This window comes from Balaenoptera physalus, assembly GCF_965194825.1.
Source record: "Balaenoptera physalus genome assembly, chromosome: 10".
Classification (NCBI taxonomy): domain Eukaryota; kingdom Metazoa; phylum Chordata; class Mammalia; order Artiodactyla; family Balaenopteridae; genus Balaenoptera; species Balaenoptera physalus.
Window position 1 is genome coordinate 58,454,091 of NC_138889.1, and position 13,349 is coordinate 58,467,439.

Consider the following 13,349-nt stretch of genomic DNA (forward strand, 5'->3'; position numbering starts at 1 on the left):
GATGCAGCAAAAACTTTTCTAAGAGGGAAGTTTAAAGCAACACAATCTTACCTCAGGAAACAAGAAAAATCTCAAATAAACAACCTAAACTAACACCTAAAGCAACTAGAGAAAGAACAAACAAAACCTAAAGTTAGTAGAAGGAAAGAAATCATAAAGATCAGAGCAGAAATAAATGAAATAGAGATGAAAAATAATAGAAAAGATTGATGAAACAAAAAGATGGTTCTTTGAGAAGATAAAAAATGGATAAACCATTAGCCAGACTCATCAAGGAAAAAAGGGAGAGGTCTCAATAAAATTAGAAATGAAAAAGAAGTTACAGCAATACCACAGAAATACAAAGGATCATAAGAGACGACTACAAGCAACTATATGCTGATAAAATGGACAACCTAGAGGAAATGGACAAATTCTTAGAAAAGTACAGTCTCCCAAAACTGAACCAGGAAGAAACAGAAAATATGAACAGACCAATCACAAGTACTGAAATTGAAACTGTGATTTAACAACTCCCAACAAACAAAAGTCCAGGACCTGATAGCTTCACAGTGAATTCTATCAAACATTTAGAGAAGAGTTAACACCTATCCTTCTGAAACTATTCAAAAAATACCACACAAAAAGTGCAATATCACTGACGAACACAGATGCAAAAATCCTCAACAAAATACTAGCAATCCGAATCCAACATTAAAAGGATCATACACCACGATCAAGTGGGATTGATCCCAGGGATGCAAGGATTTTTCAATATCCGCAAATCAATCAGTGTGATACACCATATTAACAAACTGAAGAATAAAAACCACCATTCTTTTAAAGGTTGTGCCCTGCCCCCTTCCCTCTTGTTTCATTCACACCTAAGGAAGAAGGAAGATGGCTTGTGCTGAGTATTCTTTTCATCTGTCAAGTCTAGAGGAGCTTGTTGGAGTTCTGCAGAAGGTGCTAAAGGATAACTTTGCTGATGTCCAGGTCTCTGTAGTTGAGTGCCCTGATTTGACTAAGGACCATTTACCTTTCCTGTAAAAGGCATCTGTGGGAAAACTAGAATTGCAGAAGTAGGAGGTGTGCCTTACTTATTGCCTCTTGTAAATCAAAAAAAAAGTTTATAACCTAAATAAGATTGCAAAAGAAATCCAACTTCCCAGAGCTTTTATTCTTAGAGCAGGAGCAGGCCCATTTCAGACTCTTGGATTCAATTCTGAGTTTATGTCAGTTGTTCAAACAGAAAGTGAACACAAACCTCCTGTGTATTGAAGTTAATTTGCTCGTGTTAACCCTGAAGATGGAGGGTGCCTACTAGAGAAATACAGTGAGAATATCATGATTTGGGGTGTGCATTACTGGCTAATCTTTTTGCCAGTGAGGGCCAACCTGGAAAGGTCATTGAGATGGAAGCCAAAAGAAGAACTGGAAAACTTAACTTTGTGACTTGTATGAGACAGACTCTTGAAAAACATTATGGAGATAAGCCTGTGGGGATGGGAGGTACTTTCGTGATTCAGAAGAGAAAAGTGAAGACTCACATTATGCCCACAGAATTGTCTTCCTGCCCATTGAACTCTGATGAAGATGTGAATAAATTGTTGCATTTTTATGAGATGAAGCCTCCTTTGGTCTGTCTGCTGGTTTTTGTCTCCAGAGACCCAGGGTTTGATTTGAGGTTGGAGCACACTCGTTTCAGTCATCATGGAAAAGGTGGACACTACTATTATGACACCACCCCAGATATAGTGGAATAAGTTGGATACTTCTTACCTGCAGAGTTTCTCTATTGCATCGACCAACCAAAAGAGACCCATTCTTTTGGGCGAGATTAAATCAACTGATACTCATTTAGAAGAAGAAATAATTAAGGTTAATTGATTGATTAACTCATTAATGGATAGTAATATAAAATCCAAAGGGGTCAGCAAGATGGCAGAGGAGTAGGAGGACATGGAATTCATCTCTCCCCACAAACATATCAAGAATACATCTACAAATGGAACAATTCTCACAGAGCACCAGCTGAACACTAGCAGAGGACCTCGGATACCTAAAAGGACAAGAAAGATCCCCGTGTAACCAGGTAGGATGAAAGAAAGAAAAAGGGAAAAAGAAAAGGAGAGGAAGTGGGATGGGAATGGCACTCCTGGGCCGGGGGGAGCTGAAGGAGAGGAGAGGGTCCCACATCCGGGGAAGCCCCCTCATAGACAGGGACATGAACTGGGACAGAAGGGAATTCACGGGCTATTGGAAGAGAGTGCCAACAGCCAAGCAGGACAGAGTGAGACCTACATAGATGGTCTGTGCCACAGCCCTGTGCGCCCCAGCCTGAGACAGGTGTCCACTAGTGTGCACAGAGGCTGAGTGCTGGAACATGGGGTTTGGAGAGCATACCCAGGAAAGGACTGCTGTTGGCTGTGAGGAGACAGCCTGAGGGGGTGGAAGTGAGGAAGTCCGCAACCGGGAATGCTTGTGGAGGAAACTTGGACTGCCACAGAGTAAAGAGCCATAGTTAAGTGATGCGTAAGGGGCGGAGCTGCCATTGCAGCCTCTCTCCCCATGTGCCAGCCCCTGCCTCCCCGGGCACTAAGAAGGGTCCCCGCTGGGGCCAGTTCTCCTGTGCCCGTGACTGCTGGCTCCCCCACGCGTCCATTGCCACCGGGGCAGACTCATGTGCTGCAGGGCAGCCTCGGGAGCAGACCCCTGTGGGTGGCCCACATGCAGAGGTGGGGCTGAAACCACAGCTGAGCCCCAGGGGACATGCAACTAAGAAAGAAAAGCTGAAATCTCTCTGCACAGCTGCGCAAACCATGAATTGACACCCCCGTGACTGGCCTTGTAAAGTCAGCGCCTACAGAACATCTGAATGGACAATGAGTGCTCCTGCAGCCAAGGCAGGTCTAGCTTTAGCAGCTGTAGACTTTGTGGGCACATACACATGGGGGTTGGGCCAGCCTAGAGTTGGAGCTGCCCCCATAGCATCCACAGTGGGTCCAGATCCATGATTACTGCAATCCTAGGACCTGACTTCAGTAGATCTATGCTGGTGGCCTGGTGAAAACAACATATGAGAGACACCAGGGCCGATTGCTGGCATGCCCACATTTAAGGTGGGGCTGCGAGCAGTGACAGTGACAGTGTAATCTGAGAGCTCGCACAACAGGTGAAAGGTGACACAACAGAGCATACCCACAAGTGAACAGCTCCAGAAGAGGAATACTCAGTGGCTTCTTTCCCAGTGGGAGTGATCCAATCCTGCCTACCTCACAGTGCAGATCAGAAACACAGCTAAGAAGCAGATCTGGGGGCCTCTACTCCAACAACTAGGGAGCAGAGCCCATCTCTGACAGGGCAGTGACAACCACAGAGCAAAGGGGATGCTCTACTCAATATCCAGTACAGGCTATGGTCACCACAACATCAGTCATACCTCCTATAAAGGGGCTAATGGCCAGAATACACTGAGGAAAGAAGTGGCAGATATCTATACTAAAAACAACCCTCGCACCAAAAAATATTAAACCCACGCAGGCAACACATGGACGTTCCCACATAAAATAGCCCTCCAAGACAGTCTGAGAGTCTGGCATTGGGCAGAAGAACCCCAAGAGCATTTAGCCCCAAAGGCCAGCAGGGCTTGAGGGCAGGAGCTCCACAGGGCTGGGGGAAATGGAGACTCCACTCTTGGAGGGTGCACACAAGGTCTCACGTGCACTGGGACCCAGCACAAAGCAGTACCTGATAGAAACCTGGATTATATCTACCTAGGGGTCTTAGAGGGTCTCCTGGGGATGCGAAGGTCAATTATCACTCACTGTGAAAGCTAGGACACTGAAGGCCCAGGGAATACTGATCACAGTGAGATCTTCCAGAGGTGCGCATTTCAGCACCAAGATCCGGCTTGAGAGCTGGAAAGTCTCAGTCCAAACAACCCCCAAGATAAGGACACAGCCTCACCCATCAGAAGACAGGCTGCCTGAAGTCATACTGAGCTCACAGCCACCTCAAAACACACCCCTTGACACGGCCCTGCCCATCAGAGGGACAAGATACAGCTCCACCCACAAGACGGCAGGCACCAATCCCTCCCACCAGGAAGCCTACCCAAGTCGCTGGACCAACCTCACCCACCAGGGAGCAGACACCAGAAACAAGAGGAACTATGATCCTGCAGCCTGTGGAAAGGAGACCCCAAACACAGAAAGTCAGACAAAATTAGTTGACAGAGAAATATGTTGCAAATGAAGGAACAAGATAAAAACCACAAGAACAACTAAATGACAAGAAGATAGGCAATCTACCTGAAAAAGAATTCAGAGTAATGATAGTAAAGATGATCCAAAATCTCAAAAAAAGAGTGGAGGCACAAATCGAAAAGATACAAGAAATGTTTAACAAGGAGCTACGGACTTCGCTGGTGGTGCAGCAGTTAAGAATCTGCCTGCCAATGCAGGGGACACAGATTCAATCCCTGCTCCGGGAAGATCCTGCATGTCATGGAGCAACTAAGCCCATGCGCCACAACTACTGAGCCTGCGCTCTAGAGCCTGCAAGGTGCAACTACTGAGCCTGCATGCCACAACTACTGAAGTCCGCGAGCCTAGAGGCTGTGCTCTGCAATAAGAGAAGCCACTGCAATGAGAGAAGCCACTGCAATGAGAAGCCTGCGTGCTGCAATGAAGAGTAGCCCCGGATCACTGCAACGAAGAGTAGCCCTGGCTCACCGCAACTAGAGAAAGCCTGCGAGCAGCAACAGAGACCCAACGCAGCCATAAATAAATTAATTAATTAATAGATAGATAGATAAATAAATAAATTTATTTATTTATTTATTTATTTTAAAAACCCAAGGAGCTAGAAGATTTAAAGAACAAATAGAGATGAACAATACAATAACTGAAATGAAAAATATTCTAGAAGGAATCAACAGCAGAATAAATGAGGCAGAAGAAAGGATATGAGAGCTGGAAGACAGAGTGGTGGAAATCACTGCCACAGAACATAATAAAGAAAAAAGAATGAAAAGAAATGAGGACAGTCTCAGAAACCTCTGGGACAATATTAAACACATGAACATTCACATTATAGGGGTCCCAGAAGGAGAAGAGAAAGAGAAAGGGCCTGAGAAAATATTTGAAGATGTTATAGCTGAAAACTTGCCTAACATGAGAAAGGAAAAACTCACTGAAGCCCAGGAAGCACAGAGAATCCCATGCAGGATAAACCCAAGGAGGAACATGCTGAGACACATATTAATCAAAACAACAAGAATTAAAGTCAAAGAAAAATATTAAAAACAACAAGGGAAAAACAACAAACAACGTACCAGGGAATCCCCATAAGGTTATCAGCTGAATTTTCAGCAGAAACTCTGTAGGCCAGAAGGGAGTACCATGATATATTTAAAGTGATGAAAGGGAAGAACCTACAACCAAGAATACTCTACCCTGGGACTTTCCTGGTGGTGCAGTGGTTAAGAATCCGCCTACCAATGCAGGGGACACAGGTTCGAACCCTGGTCTGGGAAGATTTCACATGCCTCAGAGCAACTAAGCCCGTGAGCCACAAGTACTGAGCCTGTACTCTAGAGCCTGCGTGCCACAACTACTGAGCCTGTGTGCCACACCTACTGAAGCCCGTGCGCCTAGAGCCCATGCTCCACAACAAGAGAAGCCACCGCAATGAGAAGCCTGCGCACTGCAATGGAGAGTAGCCCCCGCTCACTGCAAATAGAGAAAGCCCACACACAGCAACGAAGACCCAACGCAACCAAAAATAAATAAATAAAATAAATAAATTTATAAAAAAAAAAAAAAGAATACTCTACCCAGCAGAGCTCTCATTCAGATTCAACAGAGAACTCAAAAGCTTTACAGACAAGCAAAAGCTAAGAGAATTCAGCACCACCAAACCAGCTTTACAGCAAATGTTAAAGGAACTTCTCTAGGTGGGAAAGAGACCAGCAACTTAAAACAACCTTGTACATATATACACTGCTAAATCAAAACCTCACGGGAAATGCAAACCCAAAACTACAGTAGATACACATACACAAAAGAAAAAGCAACCCAAACACAACACTAAAGATGGTGATCAAACCACAACAGAAGAGAACAAAAGAGGAAGGGAAGAAAAAACACCTACAAACCCAAAACAATTAAGAAAATGGCACTAGGAACATACATATTGATGATTACTTTAAATATAAATGGATTAAATGCTCCAACCAAAAGACATAGATGGGCTGAATGGATACAAAAACAAGATCTGTATATATGCTGTCTACAAGAGACCCACTTCAGATCTAGGGACACATACAGACTGAAAGTGAGGGGATGGAAAAAGATATTCCATGCAAATGAAAATCAAAAGAAAACTGGAATAGCAATACCTATATCAGACAAAATAGACTTTAAAATAAAGACTGTTACAAGAAACAAGGAAGAACACTACATAATGATCAAGGGAGCAATCCAAGAAGAAGATATAACAATTGTAAATATATATGCACCCAACACAGGAGCACCTCAATATATAAGGCAAATGCTAACAGCCATAAAAGGAGAAATCAACAGTAACACAATAAGAGTGGGGGACTTTAACACCCCACTTACACCAACAGACAGATCATCCAGACAGAAAATTAATAAGGAAACATAAGCCTTAAATGACACATTATACCAGATAGACTTAATTGGTATCTATAGGACATTCCATTGAAAGCAGCAGAATACACATTCATCTCAAGTGCACATGAAACATTCTCTAGGATAGATCACATCTTGTACCACAAATCAAACCTCACTAAATTTAAGAAAATTGAAATCATCTCAAGCATCTTTTCCAATCACAATGCTACGAGATTAGAAATCAATTACAAGAAAAAAAAACACTGTAAGAAACAAAAACACATGGAGACTAAACAATATGTTACTAAACAACCAATGGATCACTGAAGAAATCAAGAGGAAATTAAAAAATACTTAGGGACTTCTCTGGTGGTCCAGTGCTTAAGATTCCATGCTTCTACCGCAGGGGGTGTGAGTTCAATCCCTGGTCAGGGAACTAAGATCCCACATGCCACGTGGCACAGCCAAAAAGATTAAAAAAAAAATACCTAGAGACAAATGACAACAAAACCACAACAATCCAAAACCTATGGGATGCAGCAAAAACTGTTCTAAGATTGTATAGCAATACAATTTTACCTCAGGAAACAAGAAAAATCTCAAGTAAACAATCTAACCTTATACCTAAAGCAACTAGAGAAAGAACAAACAAAACCTAAAGTTAGTGGAAGGAAAGAAATCATAAAGGTCAGAGCAGAAATAAATGAAATAGAGACAACGAAAACAATAGAAAAGATCAATGAAACAAGAAGCTGGTTCTAAGAAAAGATACACAAAATTGATAAACCTTTAGCCAAACTCATCAAAAAAAAAAATGGAGAAGGCTCAAATCAATAAAATTAGAAATGGGGAGGGGGCAAGATGGCAGAAGAGTAAGATGCGGAGATCACCTTCCTTCCCAAAGATACATTAGAAATACATCTACACGTGGAACTGCTCCTACAGAACACCCACTGAACGCTGGCAGAAGATGTCAGACCTCCCAAAAGGCAAGAAACTCCCCACGTACTTGGATAGGGCAAAAGAAAAAAAAAATAACAGAGACAAAAGAATAGGGATGGGACCTGCACCAGTGGGAGGGAGCTGTGAAGGAGGAAAGGTTTCCACACACTAGGAAGCCCCTTCACGGGCGGAGACTGTGGGTGGCAGAGGGGGGAAGCATCAGAGCCACGGAGGAGAGCGCAACCACAGGGGTGCGGAGGGCAAAGCGGAGAGATCCCTGCACAGAGGCTCGGCGCCAAGCAGCACTCACCAGCCCGAGAGGCTTGTCTGCTCACCTGCCTGGGTGGGCGGGGGCTGGGAGCTGAGGCTCGGGCTTCGGTCGGATCGCAGGGAGAGGACTGGGGTTGGCAGCGTGAACGCAGCCTGAAGGGGTTAGCGCACCACAGCTAGCCGGGAGGGAGACCGGGGAAAAAGTCTGCAGCTGCCGAAGAGGCAAGAGACTTTTTCTTGCCTCTTTGTTTCGTGGCGCACAAGGAGAGGGGATTCAGAGCACTGCCTAAATGAACTCCAGAGACGGGCGCGAGCCGCGACTATCAGCGCGGACCCCAGAGACGGGCATGAGACGCTAAGGCTGCTGCTGCTGCCGCCACCAAAAAGCCTGTGTGCGAGCACAGGTCACTCTCCACACCACCCCTCCCGGGAGCCGGTGCAGCCCGCCACGGCCAGGCTCCCGTGATCCGGGGACAACTTCCCCGGGAGAACGCACGGTGCGCCTCGGGCTGGTGCAATGTCACGCTGGCCTCTGCTGCCGCAGGCTCGCCCCGCATCCGTATCCTTCCCTCCCCCCCGCCTGAGTGAGCTAGAGCCCCCGAAGCAGCTGCTCCTTTAACCCCTTTCTGTCTGGGCGGGGAACAGACGCCCTCAGGCGACCTACACGCAGAGGCAGGTCCAAATCCAAAGCTGAACCCAGGAGCTGTGCGAACAAAGAAGAGAAAGGGAAATCTCTCCCAGCAGCCTCAGAAGTAGCGGATTAAAACTCCACAAACAACTTGATGTGCCTGCATCTGTTGAATACCTGAATAGACAATGAATCATCCCAAATACAGGAGGTGGACTTTGGGAGCAGGATATATTAATTTTTCCCCTTTTCCTTTTTCTGTGAGTGTATATGTGTATGCTTCTGGGTAGATTTTGTTTCTATAGCTTTGCTTTATAATAGCTTTATTATATTGTATTTTATTTTATCCTCTTTCTTTCTTTCTTTCTATTTTTTCTCCCTTTTACTCTGAGCCGTGTGGATGAAAGGCTCTTGGTGCTCCAGCCAGGCATCAGGGCTGTGCCTCTGAGGTGGGAGAGCCAACATCAGGACACTGGTCCACAAGAGACCTCCCAGCTCCACGTAATACCAAACGGCAAAAATCTCTCAGAGATCTCCATCTCAACATCAAGACCCAGCTTCACTCAACGACCAGCAAGCTACAGTGCTGGACACCCTATGCCAAACAACTAGCAAGACAGGAACACAGCCCCATCCATTAGCAGACAGGCTGCCTAAAATCATAATAAGGCCACAGACACCCCAAAACACACCACCAGACGTGGACCTGCCCACCAGAAAGACAAGATCCAGCCTCATCCACCCGAACACAGGCACTAGTCCCCTCCACCAGGAAGCCTACACAACCCACTGAACCAACCATAGCCACTGGGGACAGATACCAAAAAAAACAGGAACTACGAACCTGCAGCCTGTGAAAAGGAGACCCCAAACACAGTAAGATAAACAAAATGAGAAGACAGAAAAACACACAGCAGATGAAGGAGCAGGGTCAAAACACACCAGACCTAACAAATGAAGAGGAAATAGGTAGTCTACCTGAAAAAGAATTCAGAATAATGATAGTAAGGATGATCCAAAATCTTCGAAATAGAATAGACAAAATGCAAGAAACATTTAACAAGGATGTAGAAGAACTAAAGAGGAACCAAGCAACAATGAAAAACACAATAAATGAAATTAAAAATACTCTAGACGTGATCAATAGCAGAATAACTGAGGCAGAAGAACGGATAAGTGACCTGGAAGATAAAATGGTGGAAATAACTACTGCAGAGCAGAATAAAGAAAAAACAATGAAAAGAACTGAGGACAGTCTCAGAGACCTCTGGGACAACATTAAACGCACCAACATTCGAATTATAGGGGTCCCAGGAGAAGAAGAGAAAAAGAAAGGGACTGAGAAAATATTTGAAGAGATTATAGTTGAAAACTTCCCTAATATGGGAAAGGAAATAGTTAATCAAGTCCTAGAAGCACAGAGAGTCCCATACAGGATAAATCCAAGGAGAAACACGCCAAGACACATATTAATCAAACTATCAAAAATTAAATATAAAGAAAACATATTAAAAGCAGCAAGGGAAAAACAACAAATAACACACAAGGGAATCCCCATAAGGTTAACAGCTGATCTTTCAGCAGAAACTCTGCAAGCCAGAATGGAGTGGCAGGATATACCTAAAGTGATGAAGGAGAAAAACCTACAACCAAGATTACTCTACCCAGCAAGGATCTCATTCAGATTTGATGGAGAAATTAAAACCTTTACAGACAAGAAAAAGCTGAGAGAGTTCAGCACCACCAAACCAGCTTTACAACAAATGCTAAAGAAACTTCTCTAGGCAAGAAACACAAGAGAAGGAAAACACCTACAATAACAAACCCAAAACATTTAAGAAAATGGGAATAGGAACATACATATCGATAATTACCTTAAATGTAAATGGATTAAATGCTCCCACCAAAAGACACAGACTGGCTGAATGGATACAAAAACAAGACCCATATATATGCTGTCTACAAGAGACCCACTTCAGACCTAGAGACACATACAGACTGAAAGTGAGGGGATGGAAAAAGATATTCCATGCAAATGGAAATCAAAAGAAAGCTGGAGTAGCAATGCTCATATCAGACAAAATAGACTTTAAAATAAAGACTATTACAAGAGACAAAGAAGGACACTACATAATGATGAAGGGATCGATCCAAGAGGAAGGTATAACAATTGTAAATATTTATGCACCCAACATAGGAGCACCTCAGTACATAAGGCAAATACTAACAGCCATAAAAGGGGAAATCGACAGCAACACAATCATAGTAGGGGACTTTAACACCCCACTTTCACCAATGGACAGATCATCCAAAATGAAAATAGATAAGGAAACACAAGCTTTAAATGATACATTAAACAAGATGGACTTAACTGGTATTTTTAGGACATTCCACCCAAAAACAACAGAATACACATTTTTCTCAAGTGCTCATGGAACATTCTCCAGGATAGATCATATCTTGTGTCACAAATCAAGCCTTGGTAAATTTAAGAAAATTGAAATCGTATCAAGTATCTTTTCCGACCACAACGCTATGAGACTAGATATCAATTACAGGAAAAAACCTATAAAAAATACAAACACATGGAGGCTACACAATACACTACTTAATAACGAAGTGATCACTGAAGAAATCAAAGGGGAAATCTAAAAATACCTAGAAACAAATGACAATGGAGACACGACGACCTAAAACCTATGGGATGCAGCAAAAGCAGTGCTAAGAGGGAAGTTTATAGCAATACAAGCCTACCTCAAGAAACAGGAAACATCTCGAATAAACAACCTAACCTTGCACCTAAAGCAATTAGAGAAAGAAGAACAAAAAATCCCCAAAGCTAGCAGAAGGAAAGAAATCATAAAGATCAGATCAGAAATAAATGAAAAAGAAATGAAGCAAATGATAGCAAAGATCAATAAAACTAAAAGCTGGTTCTTTGAGAAGATAAACAACATTGATAAACCATTAGCCAGACTCATCAAGAGAACAAGGGAGAAGACTCAGATCAATAGAATTAGAAATGAAAAAGGAGAAGTAACCACTGACACTGCAGAAATACAAACGATCATGAGAGATTACTACAAGCAACTCTATGCCAATAAAATGGACAACCTGGAAGAAATGGACAGATTCTTAGAAATGCACAACCTGCCGAGACTGAACCAGGAAGAAATAGAAAATATGAGCAGACTAATCACAAGCACTGAAATTGAAACTGTGATTAAAAACATTACAACAAACAAAAGCCCAGGACCAGATGGCTTCACAGGCGAATTCTATCAAACATTTAGAGAACAGCTAACACCTATCCTTCTCAAACTCTTCCAAAATATTGCAGAGGGAGGAACACTCCCCAACCCATTCTACGAGGCCACCATCACCCTGATACCAAAACCAGACAAAGATGTCACAAAGAAAGAAAACTACAGGCCAATATCACTGATGAACATAGATGCAAAAATCCTCAACAAAATACTAGCAAACAGAATCCAACAGCACATTAAAAGGATCATACACCATGATCAAGGGGGGTTTATCCCAGGAATGCAAGGATTCTTCAGTATACGCAAATCAATCAATGTGATACACCATATTAACAAATTGAAGGAGAAAAACCATATGATCATCTCAATAGATGCAGAGAAAGCTTTCGACAAAATTCAACACCCATTTATGATAAAAGCCCTGCAGAAAGTAGGCATAGAGGAACTTTCCTCAACATAATAAAGGCCATATATGACAAACCCACAGCCAACATTGTCCTCAATGGTGAAAAACTGAAACCATTTACACTAAGATCAGGAACAAGACAAGGTTGCCCACTCTCACCACTATTATTCAACATAGTTTTGGAAGTGTTAGCCACAGCAATCAGAGAAGACAAAGAAATAAAAGGAATCCAAATCGGAAAAGAAGAGGTAAAGCTGTCACTATTTGCAGATGACATGATACTATACATAGAGAATCCTAAAGATGCTACCAGAAAACTCCTAGAGCTAATCAATGAATTTGGTAAAGTAGCAGGATACAAAATTAATGCACAGAAATCTCTTGCATTTCTATACACTAATGATGAAAAATCTGAAAGTGAAATTAAGAAAACACTCCCGTTTACCATTGCAACAAAAAGAATAAAATATCTAGGAATAAACCTACCTAAGGAGACAAAAGACCTGTATGCAGAAAATTATAAGACACTGATGAAAGAAATTAAAGATAATACAAATAGATGGAGAGATATACCATGTTCCTGGATTGGAAGAATCAACATTGTGAAAATGACTCTACTACCCAAAGCAATCTACAGATTCAATGCAATCCCTATCAAACTACCACTGGCATTTTTCACAGAACTAGAACAAAAAATTTCACAATTTGTATGGAAACACAAAAGACCCCGAATAGCCAAAGCAATCTTGAGAATGAAAAATGGAGCTGGGGGAATCAGGCTCCCTGACTTCAGACTATATTACAAAGCTTCAGTAATCAAGATAGTTTGGTACTGGCACAGAAACAGAAATATAGATCAATGGAACAGGATAGAAAGCCCAGAGATAAACCCACGCACATATGGTCACCCTATCTTTGATAAAGGAGGCAAGCATATACAGTGGAGAAAATAGAGCCTCTTCAATAAGTGGTGCTGGGAAAATTGGACAAGTACATGTAAAAGTATGAAATTAGAACACTCCCTGACACCATGCACAAAAATAACCTCAAAATGGATTAAAGACCTAAGTGTAAGGCCAGACACTATCAAACTCTTAGAGGAAAACATAGGCAGAACACTGTATGACATAAATCACAGCAAGATCCTTTTTGACCCAGCTCCTAGAGAAATGGAAATAAAAACAAAAATAAACAAATGGGACCTAATGAAACTTAAA

The 13,349-nt window shown here is 42.6% G+C and overlaps 1 protein-coding gene and 1 pseudogene across 8 annotated transcripts in view; one reads left to right on the forward strand and one right to left on the reverse strand.

Annotated features, from left to right (window-relative positions):
- The window catches only part of MYO7A (myosin VIIA), a 107,554-nt gene that overhangs the window by 24,238 nt on the left and 69,967 nt on the right, over positions 1 to 13,349 (reverse strand). The gene's annotated exons all lie outside the window — the stretch shown is intronic.
- On the forward strand, positions 922 to 4,819 carry LOC309636811 (ester hydrolase C11orf54 homolog pseudogene; annotated as a pseudogene). The gene has a single exon. The product of its transcript is annotated as an ester hydrolase C11orf54 homolog pseudogene (transcript).